This window comes from Callospermophilus lateralis, unplaced genomic scaffold (genome assembly GCF_048772815.1).
Source record: "Callospermophilus lateralis isolate mCalLat2 unplaced genomic scaffold, mCalLat2.hap1 Scaffold_52, whole genome shotgun sequence".
NCBI lineage: Eukaryota > Metazoa > Chordata > Mammalia > Rodentia > Sciuridae > Callospermophilus > Callospermophilus lateralis.
Window position 1 is genome coordinate 4,915,431 of NW_027514454.1, and position 12,533 is coordinate 4,927,963.

Here is a 12,533-nt window from a genome sequence, read left to right on the forward strand (position 1 = left end):
AGCCACAGTGCCCAACCTTCCCCAGGCTGCAGAGAACTGGGACCCCTCGAGGGGATTAATAAAGTCCTGGGGCCCTCACTAAAACAGGTGAGTGTCAGACACCTGGGGTCTCCTACATCCAGAGCCCAGCTGCAGCTCCTCAGGGGATCCTGTGTTTTTCAGATAAGTGACGTCGTTATCTCTTGCGACCAATGATGTCCTAACCACCCTGGGTCCAGGCCCTCTCACAGGAAGTGGCTGGGGCCTCGCCAAAGGGTATGATTTAGGGGAGACGGGCAAATCAAGGCAGGAAGAACACAGGACTCAGACCTGTGAGCACCCCACCGTCCTCAATTTGAGGCAGTTGGTGCTGGACATAACCCTCTCCTTTCACTCTCTCTATTAAATGTTTTGTTTACTATCGTGCGTTTCACTCAAATTCTTCCTGGTGAAGTCACAAGGACCTGCTCCCCGCTCCCCCCCCCACCCTGGCAACCCCCCAGCCCCATAACCACCTCCCTGGGAAGCCTTCAGAAGCAAAGCTGGTGGACACTATTTCTGGATTCTCCTTCTGGGCCTCCATGCCAGCCTCAGAGCGGGTACCCATGGGAGGAGACTGCTCCCCACTAGACTGTGAGCTCTCAGCACCCAGTGCACAGGAGAAATGCATCTTTTTTTTTAATCCTTGGTTCCCAGAACAGGGCTGGGCACAGGGGCACATTCCTGTAAGCCCAGTGGCTCAGGAGGCTGAGGCAGGAGGATCGCAAATTCAAAGTCAGCCTCAGCCACTTGGCGAGACCCTGAGAAACTTAGCAAAGACCCTGTCCCTCAGTGAAATATTTTTCCAAAGAGGTTGGGGGTGTGGCTCAGTGGTGAAGTGCCTCTGAGTTCTATCCCCAATACCCCTCCAAATTGCTGTATGTATAACAGTGGTCAGACTTCAGAAGTGGCTAACTTTGGGGGGGCCTACTCTGTTCCCAGTTTACCTTTTGAATATAGTACTTACTGTTTATTTAAAATGGGCAGATTTTTCTTGTTCTTCTCCCTCTCCCCAACAACATTAGAGAGACAGGGCTGTCTTTTCCTACCCTAGTTAATTGTCCTTGGACACACCGGCCAAAGGGCTTATCTGCCAGAGGATGGGCTTATCTGCCAGAGGATATAAGAAGTAAATATCTTAAATACATTCAGGGTGCCCTGGGACCCCCACCCCCACCCCCGCTTTACATTCACGGGATCAGAACCAACACAGGTCTCTCTCCAAAACATCCTTTGCAAGACTTCAGCCCAGTCCCTTTCCTTGAACTTGAAATTGGATGCACATCACGGCAGGAGTGTGCATGTAGGGTTGCAGGAGGTGGGGGTGCTGAAGTTCCCAATTGCTAACACTTGAAGCCCCTGAGCCCCCCTGAAATGCCGGGGGGGGGGGCTCAAGCTATTTACACAGCCCAGGGAAGAATGCACTCGGGCAAAGAACATTCTGATTAAAAATCCAAACATTTTTCTGATGAGACTTGTCTGTGGCAGGACCATCTGTTAGTGGAATTCATAAACCCCCGGTGCTCATTTGTTCAAGAAAAAGTCGATTTCTGGAAGCGAGAACAGGGCACTGAAAACACTCTTTGATGGAGGCCCAGGTAAAAAGCTTCATGAGAACAGGACCTAATTGTGGCCTAAGGATCTCTGTGACCTGTGACTCTGTAGCCCTGTGCACTTCTACTGCCTGTGAACCAAGTTCCAGGACGCTGCAGAATTCTCTAGAATTTCATATTGAACTACCATCTTATTTTCTCTCAGTCACCCTTGGCTTTAGGTAATAGATGTGAATGTGAATGTGATTTAGATGAGAAATGTTTAGTACGAATGGCAGTGAATTGTCCAAACACTGAAGAGAGGCACTTTTCTGTTTTTTTTTTTTCTTTTTCTCCTTGTCTGTGCACATTATTGTCTGACCTCTGGGCTGGGAGTGGTGCAGTAGCCTCTGACCTGAACTGACCTACTTCAGTCTTTTCTTTCTTTTCAGGACACATCTGCTGGTCACCCATGCACACCTGTCTTCCGACCCACCAGGAGCTGCTGGGATTACAGGCGTGGACAACCATGCCCCGCCCTCAGCTCCCTTTTAAAACCTCCTAGTCATGTAAAAATCTGCACGTTTGCTTTGCTCTGGAAACATCTTTTTTTTTTTTTTTTGTCTTAATTCTCTCTGTTCTAAGAGGAACCTCAGAGCCCCGGTTCTCAGAATCTCTCACACAATCCCCTCATCCAAGAAAAGGCAGAATGAGGGTCCAGTAAGTGAAATAGAAAAGACAGCAAATCTCGTGCCTACCCCTTTGCAGCTTCAGAGCTCAGTAAGTCCCCTGAATATTGGATTAGAAATTAATCAGCCAGGGTGCATCTTTCTCCCCCCCATAAGATGGCAGGTTTAGCAAAAACATAGCAAGGAGGACCAGATCACGTTTCATTTGAATTTCCAGTAAATATTGCATGTGACATCATTATATCAAAAAAGTTGACATCTTAAAAAATCTGAAATCGAGTTTAACCGGGCTTCCTTTATTCATTCTGTCAATCCCAAACTTGCAGAGTATCCAGAGTTTGAAAAATCATCTCTAAGTCCCTGGGTACACTCTAAGTGCACTCTAAGTACACCAAGCAGAAAGCACAATTTGCAGTCAAGGACAGAGCAGCAGTCCCACTAGTCCACTTCAGAGTAGAAAGTCCACTTGCACCTGAGATCCATGGGCCCTCTCTGCAAGACCTGGATGCTCAGTCTAGCCCAAATCACCTACCTTCCTGCCTTCCTTTTTTTTCATGTGGTACTAGTAGTTGAACCCAGGGCCTCCTGCATGCTCTGAGCTACACTCCAGACCCTTTTGTAACTTTTCTTTGGAGACGGGGTCTTTCTCAGTTGCTGAGCTGGCCTCCAACTTAAGGAGCCTCCTGTTGGAGCTTCCTGAGTAGCTGAAATTACAGGTGTAATTTCTTCTCTGTAATTTGTATTATCGTGTGACATGTCCATGGTTTGACTAAGCCAGCATGCTTTGAGCACATTTCAGCAAGGAAGAGCTGGAATAACTGGGGAAAGGTTTGTAGGGATTTAACTCATTTCCTGCCAACCCACATTTGCACAGTAAGGATAACTCAATCATTCTGTCTTGATAAATGTTTACGGCAACAGCCCCTTCCCAGGCTGGGAGAATTCAGGGCTTACCTGAGGAACCAAGGGGGGTCCTCCCCATCTTCTGGTCTGCACCCGGGGCATGCGAGCTCTGTCAGAGCTAGATGCATTGAGAGAATCCAGCCATCTTTCAGAACAGAATGTCCTTCTACAGAGTTGAGTCACAGGTGGATTACACACAGAGGAGAGGTTAAGGGTGAGAGTCTCAAAACGTTAAATGAGCAAAGCAGAATTTCCCCAGTGTTCTTCATTTAGGGAAAAGAAAAACCAACAACAAACCTCAGCGGGTGACACATTCTATCTGAGAGTAATACTCGGGGCCATGCCTGAGACATCCCCTTGAAAGTCAGTTGTTCAGAACCATCTATTTCCCCAACTTCTGCAAACATCATTTCCAATTTTCCTTGATCAAACTACTTTTCTCGATATGTGCAGGCTCAGTGTGATCAAGGCGCTCGGGCTACGTGAGCACCAACTGGATCAGACACTTCCTGGAGAACTTGGGTATTGTGCAGAGGGGGATGTGCAAACCAGAAACAAAGCTGGTCCCACAGTCTGGCTGCTCAGAGGGGCCTGGTTCTTGTTCTCGCCAAGGCTCTATCCTTGAGTGTTTCCTAGCCTCCTGGGATCTGACCTGTCATGATCATTAGCTCCTTTCCTCCTGCTAAAGTTGGCAAAGTTGATTCTGTTGCTTGCAACCAGCCGACCCAACCTGTAGCAACCGCAGCAGCAGCCAACAGATCAGACGAGTCGGGGGGGCAAGTACCTGTGGGGAGCTTTCTTTTAGCCCCATCAGACCCACCTGATCCAGCGGCTGAAGCTGGAGATGGAGAGAGCTCATCAAAGCCGAGATAGTGAGAAGCCAGGCCTTCCGACACCACGCGCACGTCACCAGGGTCACCACGACACTCTCTTCTGTGGCCGGTCTGCTGTGGCCCATGGGCAGGCAAGCGATGCGAAATGCTACTTCAAAGACCCCCTTGGATCCGTTCATCCATGAGTACTTTACTGCAAGGCACGGTGCTAGGCACGAGTGGAGAGTGCACGGAGGAGAAGACCGACCTCCCTGCCCTCAGCGAGCTTACAGTCTAGTCGGGAAGACGAGGCGCACAGACCAGGAAAAGTCGGGGACAATACAGGCGTTGGCGTTGCCATCCAAGATAACAGTACAAGAGTTTTCCCAAAGTAGATTTTTGATGGAGGGGAGGGCTACAGCAGATTCAAAGGAAGGACATCACGAAGGACAGGCGTCTGGGTGACTTTCACAGAGGAGCCAGGCGGGACCTACCCCCCCGGGTAGTGGAGCTTTGGGTGGGAGAGAGGATGGGAAGGGTATTTCGGGAAGGGGCAGCCGTGGGACCCAATGGCACAGAGGTGAGACCAAAAGGAAGAATAGGGAGGGCTCAGAGTGAATGGATCTGGAGTTTAATTGGTTTAGATGAGGAAGAGAGTTCTGGGCTCATGTTTAGACTTTAACCTTTTGGCCAAGGGGTTGGGGGGCAGCAGGACATTTCTTTGTGGAATTTTTTTTTTTTTTTTTTTTTGGTACCAGGGATTGACCTCAGGGCCACTCGACCACTGATCCACCTCCCAAGCCCTATTTTGTATTTTATTTAGAGACAGGGTCTCGCCGAGTTGCTTAGCGCCCCGCTTTGGCTGAGGCTGGCTTTGAACCTGCGATCCTCCTGCCTCAGCCTCCCAAGCTGCTGGAATGACAGGCGTGAGCCACCGTACCCGGCTCTTTGTGGATTTTGACCTTCTCTGGTTCCAAAGAGGATGTGAAACGGTGTCTCTGGGGTTGTTAATTCCTAAGGGACAGCTCTGGGTTGTCCAGCTTTGGGTCATGGACAGAGACTTTTGAGTCCTTCTATGATCCCAAAGGTGAGCTAACACATTCCCTGATAGGAAAAATGCTCCCAGAAGACAAGTATCTTTACAAATGACAGAATATTTATTAATAATACCTTTTAAAAAAAAGATTACATATGCTAGGTCACTGGTAAATATCATTTACACTAGGGGAGGGTGGATGGGAACTACCTGGGCTATCATTTTTTTTTACTCATTTTATTATTTTGCTGATTTTTTTTTTTTTGCGTGTGATTTTAAATTTTATTTTTATTGGAACATAGAAGTAACCATATCCAACTAAGAAAGGAACACAGCTTGAAATACTGACAATATATATATATATTTTCCCCCCAGTTGCCTGATTTTGACATGGGTGGAATTCTGATTACGTCTTTATTGGCGAATGTAACTAGACGGTTGAAAAAAGTTTAACTTGTATTATTGGTAAGCAAAACCCGACCCACGACAGGAAAATTTTGAGATCTCTGAGAAAGAAGAAAAGGTGACAGATGTTTACAAGTCAAAGTTTTTATAGAAAATTGCATTGCCTTTTATATTAGGGTTCCACGAACGCCCGTTTACAAAAACCTCCCCCGTAACAAATAGCTCTTTTCATAAGAATATGACTTTGTGGATATTGTCATTTTTCCAACGTGTGATTCTGGAGAACGTACAAGGTAAAAGCTCATAAAGCAACAAGGCTAGAGATTGCAAAGCAGGAGATTCATCAAGATACCAGACAATTGTACTAAAGATCTTTTATAGAGTCATAGGAAAAAAAATTCTCAACAGCAATTGTTTTGCTGAAACAGGAGAAATCTTTCAAACTGCATGAATGACTATGATTCAAAAGAAGGGTGCTAGTATTACAGAGAGACACGAATCCTCTATAAGAAACTGTGCCAAGAGAGGATGAATCCATTGACGGAGAATTACTTCTTTTAAAATTCACATTCCAAACAGATACATAGAAAGAGAGTAAAATTATCATTTTTGTTTTTTAAATTCTTTGAAAAGACTTGGGTGACTATAGTAACTTTGGATCTATGTTACTACAGGGTAGGTAACTTCAAATTTAACATCTAAGGTAATGCTACTACGAAGACGATGCTAACTTAGTTGAGGGAACAGAAAGTCTTACCATCCGATGACGAATTCATATTATGAGAGTATGAGGATATTGTACAAGGTACCTCTTGGACAGAAAGTGTAGCTTTTAAGACCTGCAACTGGTGCTAAAACCATCTCAAGTTGTGTTGAACAACAAAATTCACCCTGAAGGCAGGAAACTATATTATACATGTCAAAAGGATTGGATTCAATGCATTAACCATTCAGAGAGTAATTTATATACAGCAGCCTTGAGTTAGAGACCCAAGCTCTTCTGCCATCAGAGCCTTGTCAAACTCTACAAATCATTTGCAATGTATTTACCAAGATGGGCTTCCAACTCTTACAAGGAAGTATTTTCAAATCATAATCGTATACGGTTGTGTTGCCCGTAACATTTTTTTATAGCAGAGGAAAAAAAAATTAATATCTACATTATATGTTAACTTTAAAAAATTCTATAAAACACTAAATATATAATAAAAATATGCATATAAGGACATATGTAAACTGCTTTGGTAACATCATATTACAGATGTCTTCAGTGCATTGCAGAGGTTCCAAAGAAACCTCAGGACAAAGCTAGATTTGCTTTGAGGAAGTACTGTAGAATACCATTCCTAAAGAAGCAAAAAACTTTTTTTTCCAGTAATAAGATTTACTCGAACAACAATATTACTTAGTACTGGGTGTCTTCAAAACAACTAGCTAAATGTTGCTTAGAGTATAAACAGCAAGTCCTTTAGAGACCGTTCGTCATAAACTAGACCTGGATGTGAGGGAGATCATGAGGGTACTGATGGCCGATAAGGTGCATGCGTTCGAAGTGGAAGCCCCCAAGCCTCTGGCATAGAAATCTGCAAAGACAGAAGGAGTCCACTCAGCAGGAATCCACCCAGTAGGTAGCAGCACACCCCGCCCCTGCTCCAGAAAAATCTTCATTAAGCTTTTCCAGAAATGCACACCCTACCTGGTCTTAGGACCATCAGCAAAAGAAACTCTACAAAAGGGTTCAAGGTGGTGGATCGAGACCTGCAACCATTACAGAGAAAGCTTTTTCCCTCTGCACCCGGGTGCAACCAAGTCAATCTGCTTCCTGCTGTCTTTGGACTCTAATCTCATCTGTTCCTACTATAAGTCAAGAGAGAGGAGGAGACACAGGGCTTCACACAGTGGCTGGGTTCCCCCCCAAAAAAAATATGATCTCCCAGTGCCTCTGGAGCTACCTGGCTAGGAACCTGGGAGCAGGTGACAGGAAATCCCTGCCACTGTGTTTGGCCTTTTGTAAAATGAGGCTAAGGATGTGGAATGTGGGAAGAAATTTCTCCCCCTCCCCTCCCCTCCCCCTCTCCCTTCCCCCTTCCCCCTTCTTTTTTCTTCCTTCTTTTTGGTATTGTTGTGACTCCATTGAATGGATGAGGAGCCCCGGGGCCCAAAGAGGTAAGATACTACTTCCAAGATTGCCTCGTTAGGGGACAGCTCTTGGGGAGCCTTCGCTTGACATCAAAGTACTTTAATATTAACAAACTAATACTAAATACGAAATCCAACCCGAACAAGACACAGCCCAGGGAGAGAGCAAAATGGCCTGAGAGCGTTTCAGGTACCCAGATTTTGTAAGTGCAATAAAATGGCTTCATGGAGACATGACTGCTATTTGGTACCCATAAAACGTAACAGGTCCTTCGTTCATCTGAGAAACCTATGGGCACTTAGCGGAAGGATACTCAGGGCTAAAATTCAGGACTCAGTGGTGAGGATTTTCATTATGATTTAAAATATCACCTCTCCACTGACGGCTTAAAATTTTACAGCCTGCACTGATCCCCAAATCTCCAGACTGCTAAATCCAAAGGCTAGTGCCCATCTCCCCTCAAACGTCTAACAGCAACCTTTCTTTTGTATTGTGGCAAAATACACAAGACAGAAAAGTGACCATTTTTAACTAGTTTAAAGGGTGCAGAGCCTTGTCATCCATTTAGACACTCCTTGGCCAGCATTGCTATGTATGTCTAGAAATTTTTTCATCCCCCCCGAAATGAAAACCCAATATTCACTCAAGTTCCACCCCTACCTGGCCAGCCATGGCCAACTGAGAACCTGCTTTCTGTCTCTACAATTCTATAGAATTGAATGGATTCGCTCAAAATACATAAAAACAGAAACACATAAAAAAATTTTAAAAAAATATAAAAACACAAACAAACAGAAACGCCTAAAATCATCAAGTCTGGCACGTTGTTCCACATGTTTGAAAAGGAGGAGAATCCTGAGTGTGTATTTATGCACCTGTTGCACACACACCCATTCAGTTTAACACATTTCCGGAGGAAGACACTGAACGGCATGACAGCTACCGTCTCTGGGAGAGGATTCTTACTTGATATCTTTGGGATTCGAATCTGCTCACTGCTGCTGCCGTCGCCTCCGTCGCTGAATGGCTTAATCTCTATGATGTAATCCTTATTGAAAGGTAGCGAGAGCTCCACCGAGGTCTTATTTGTCTCAATGACAGATGTGCTGCTCTGTCGGTTCCATCTGTACAAGACCTGCAGATACAGGAACAGGTCACCTGCTGTCCTCAAGAAGACCCCGAAGATGGGGGTATTCATTTGTTTTTCACCTGTGACACCCGTGACACACAGAGATGCTGAGATTCTCTGGCTGCCCCTGGATTTAGAAGGCCTGTTCGTGGAAAGGGTTGTGCCTGCAGCTCCCACTTCATTATGAGGGAAGAGCATAATGTCGAGGGGCTGGGGCAGCTGCATTGCACCAAGATGCTGTGTGGCTGGCCTCTTGGAGGGGTCCCCTTAACACATCTGGCAGAGGATGAAGAGGCAGATGCACATTACGGGCTGTGGGGGCAGAGTAGATTCGGCCACTGTGTGTCTGGGCGCCTCACTGTCACCTCTTGAGACTCACTCACTTCCCTAGTTTATCAGATGCTGATAATAGCCGAGTGCACTTGAACATGCCTGTAATCCCAGTCACTCAGGAGGCTGAGGCAGGAGGATTGAGAGTTCAAAGCCAGCCTCAGCAAAAGGGAGGCCCTAAGCAACTCAGTGAGACCCTGACTCTAAAAAAAAGTACAAAATAGGGCTGGGGATGGGACTCCGTGGTGGAGTGCCCCTGAGTTCAATCCTTGGCGCCCCAAAACAAACAAAAGAAAAGATGGGCACAATAGCACCCATCTCTCTGGTTGTCTCCAAGATTGCACAGGGAGGGCCTGGCTCAAGGGAGTCTTAATGGGAATGAGAGACATTTGTGGCAGAGGCTACAAGCCCAGGACTCACCTGGCACATCAGTGTCACCATGAATCCCAGAAAGAGAGGACACCTCAACAAAGGGAGATTTTGAAATGGGCAAGGCAATAATCTTTCCCCAAACTGGGACCCCAGATTGGCTAGTTCCCAGCTTGTGCTTTTGTTTTCCTTCTGGGTGCCCCAAAGTGATCGGGCCACGTGGATGAGAAAGCTACCTAGAACAGGCTGTGCTTCATTTGATGAGGGGCTAGCTAGCACCCCTTCACCTGCCTGTGGCTGCCTGCCCTGACCAGCAGCAAGCCCCCCCCCTCGAGCAAGAATGAGGACTTCTAAACACACACTTCTTTTTTTTTTTCTTTTTTTGTACCTGAGATTGAACTCAGGGGTACTCCACCCCTGAGCCCCATCCCCAGCCCTATTTTGTATTTTATTTAGAGACAGGGTCTCACCGAGTGGCTTAGGGCCTCCATAAGTTGCCGAGGCTGGCTTTGAACTCACGATCCTCCTGCATCAGCCTCCCGAGCTGCTGGGATGACAGGTGTGCACCTAGCTAAACCCACTCTCTTAAGCTGCTATCGCCCACCCTTTGCAGTTTCCTATGATAATTAAAAAGCTAGGGGCACTTCAGATGGGTGGTGCTCTTAGAGTGGCATGTTGGAGCCACTTTGGTCACAGATCTGATGCTCCAGACATGTGTGTGTGTGGAGGTGGGGGGGACGGATCACCTGACAGGAGGCATTGGGCACTTCCTGAAGACAGGTCTGATGGTCACAACAGGTGCTCCGGGTGCAGTGAGTAGGGACCAGGGATGCAGCAGAGAGCCCCACAACAGAGAATGAGCCAGGTCAAAGTTTGAATAGGAAAAAAGGTGAGAAACCCCACTCCAGGTCTATGCCAGGCTGCCTGAGTGAGACCCCACAGAAGTTAAAAAAAAAAATATATATATATATATATATATATATTTTTTTTTTTTTTTTTGATTTTTTAAATTTTATTTTTGGGTAGTGGAGATTGAACCTGGGGATGCTCCTACTGCTGAACTTCATCCCCAGAACTTTTTTAATTTTTTATTTTGAGACAGGGTTTCACTAAGCAGCTGAGGCCGGACTTGAACTTGAGATACCTCCTGCTTCAGCCTCCCGAGTTGCTGAGAATTTTCTTTTTTTTTAAAGATCCTCAGATGACATCAATACGGGAAGAGCCCCATGAGCTACATCAGTGGCTCTCAAATTGGGGCACACATCAGAATTATCTGGAGAATTCAGTAAGACACAACCTGCAGGGTACCCTTCCCCGGGTTCCCAGTGCAGAAGTGGCTGGGACCCGAAACACTGCAGTTCCAATGCCCTCAGCTAATGCCAACACTGCTGGGCCCGGGGTCCCGCTCTGAGACCCACAGACATGCTCCTTTTTTTTCCCCAAGACCCCCGACCAATGCTGATTGGAGACAGAAGGTCACTTTTCTATCACAAGGACCAAACCAAACGTCAGTGAAATCCATCAGAATTACCTTAAGAGTGTTCAGTTCCCATTTCTTCCCTGGCCATCTCATTACCTTAAAGGATGTCTCCCTCATACAAGGTGGAAAGATTAATCAGCCACCCCCCACCCCTGCACCCCCAGATCATCCCCTTGCTAATGATCAGGCTCCAGTAAATCCGCCGCCGCACTCAGGAGTGTCGAAGCCTCACGTCACAGCCCCTCAGGAGAGCGGGCTTGCTGAGAACATGCAAGGTCACATCTGGCTTTGAGGAATAAATTGCTTCTTTGATTTACCTCTGGTCCTTGCAACAGCTCAGAGAATTCAACGAGTTTCAAATATAAATCCAGAAGAAAAAAAAATCCAGACTTCTTATCTGCACAGCTTACGGGTCTTGTAATATTAGGGACTGTGGCAAAACCTTAAAAAGGACCCGAAAAACCCTTTATTGACACCAAATGTACACAAGGATATAGAGTGACTAGAACCATGGGCAGCGCTCGTGGGAGTGTAAAAAGGGGCAGCAGCACAGGGAACGTCATAATGGTCCCTCAAAAAGTTAACCATAGAATTATCAGATGATCCAATAATTTAACTTCTGGGAATATACCCCAAATAATGGAAAGCAGAGTATCGAGTAGATATCTGTACACTCATGTTCTTAGCAGCATTACTCACAATAGCTGGAAGAAAGAAATGATCCAAATGTCCATCAATGTGTGAATGAATAAAACAAAATGTGCTGATTCATACAATGGAATATTATTCAGCCTTAAAAAGGAAGTAAATTCTCCTACATGCTGCAACACAGATGAACCTCGAAGACATTATGCTAAGTAAAATAAGTCAGACTCAGAAGGACAAGTATTGTATGCTCCCGCTTATACGAAGCCGCTAGAGTAGTCAAGGGTATAGACAGAAGGTAGAACAGTGGTTGCCAGGATTCAGAGGAAAGGAAGAATGGAGAGTTATTGTTTAATGAAAATGTCTAGATTTCTGTGTCTATGTTCATCAAGGATGCTGGCCTCTGATTTCCTTCTCTTGTATTGTCCTTGTTCGCTGTTGGTGTCAGGGTGGCACTGGCTCTATAAAACGAGTTGGGTAATTTTTTCCTCTGTGTAATACATTTGGGCTGATATAATAAAACTACCTAGATTCAGTAATGTTGTACAATAGAAATTCAGAATTCACAGTTCTGCCACAGAGAAGTCCAAAATCAAAGCTCCAACAGATTCAGCATCTTGGTGAGAGCACAGTCCACTTCAAAGCCGGACCTCCTTTGGTGTTGAAGGGACAGATGCTCCTTCAGCTTCTCACAAGGTCCTGCTCCCACCGAGGAGGGCCAAGCCCTGGTGGCCCAATCGATCCCGGAGGTCTCCATCTGATGTATCACATGAGGGGTTCAGTGTTGACACAGGAGTCTTGGGGGAAACACCAACAGCCAGCCACAGCACCCTCTTCCTCTTCTCTTTTTTTTTTGGAAAGAGTCTGAGAAGGGTCATCATCAGTCCTCATCAGACTGTAAGCTCCGGTGGAGACCAGCAGTGCAGCTCTCGGGTTCTCTTTTTGACGGGGTGTTTCTGTCACTCCCATCTTCTCCCTCATCGTTGGGCTGCTGGGATCTCTGTGGCCTCATGGTTCGGTCTTCTCGACTGTATTCACAGTGTCC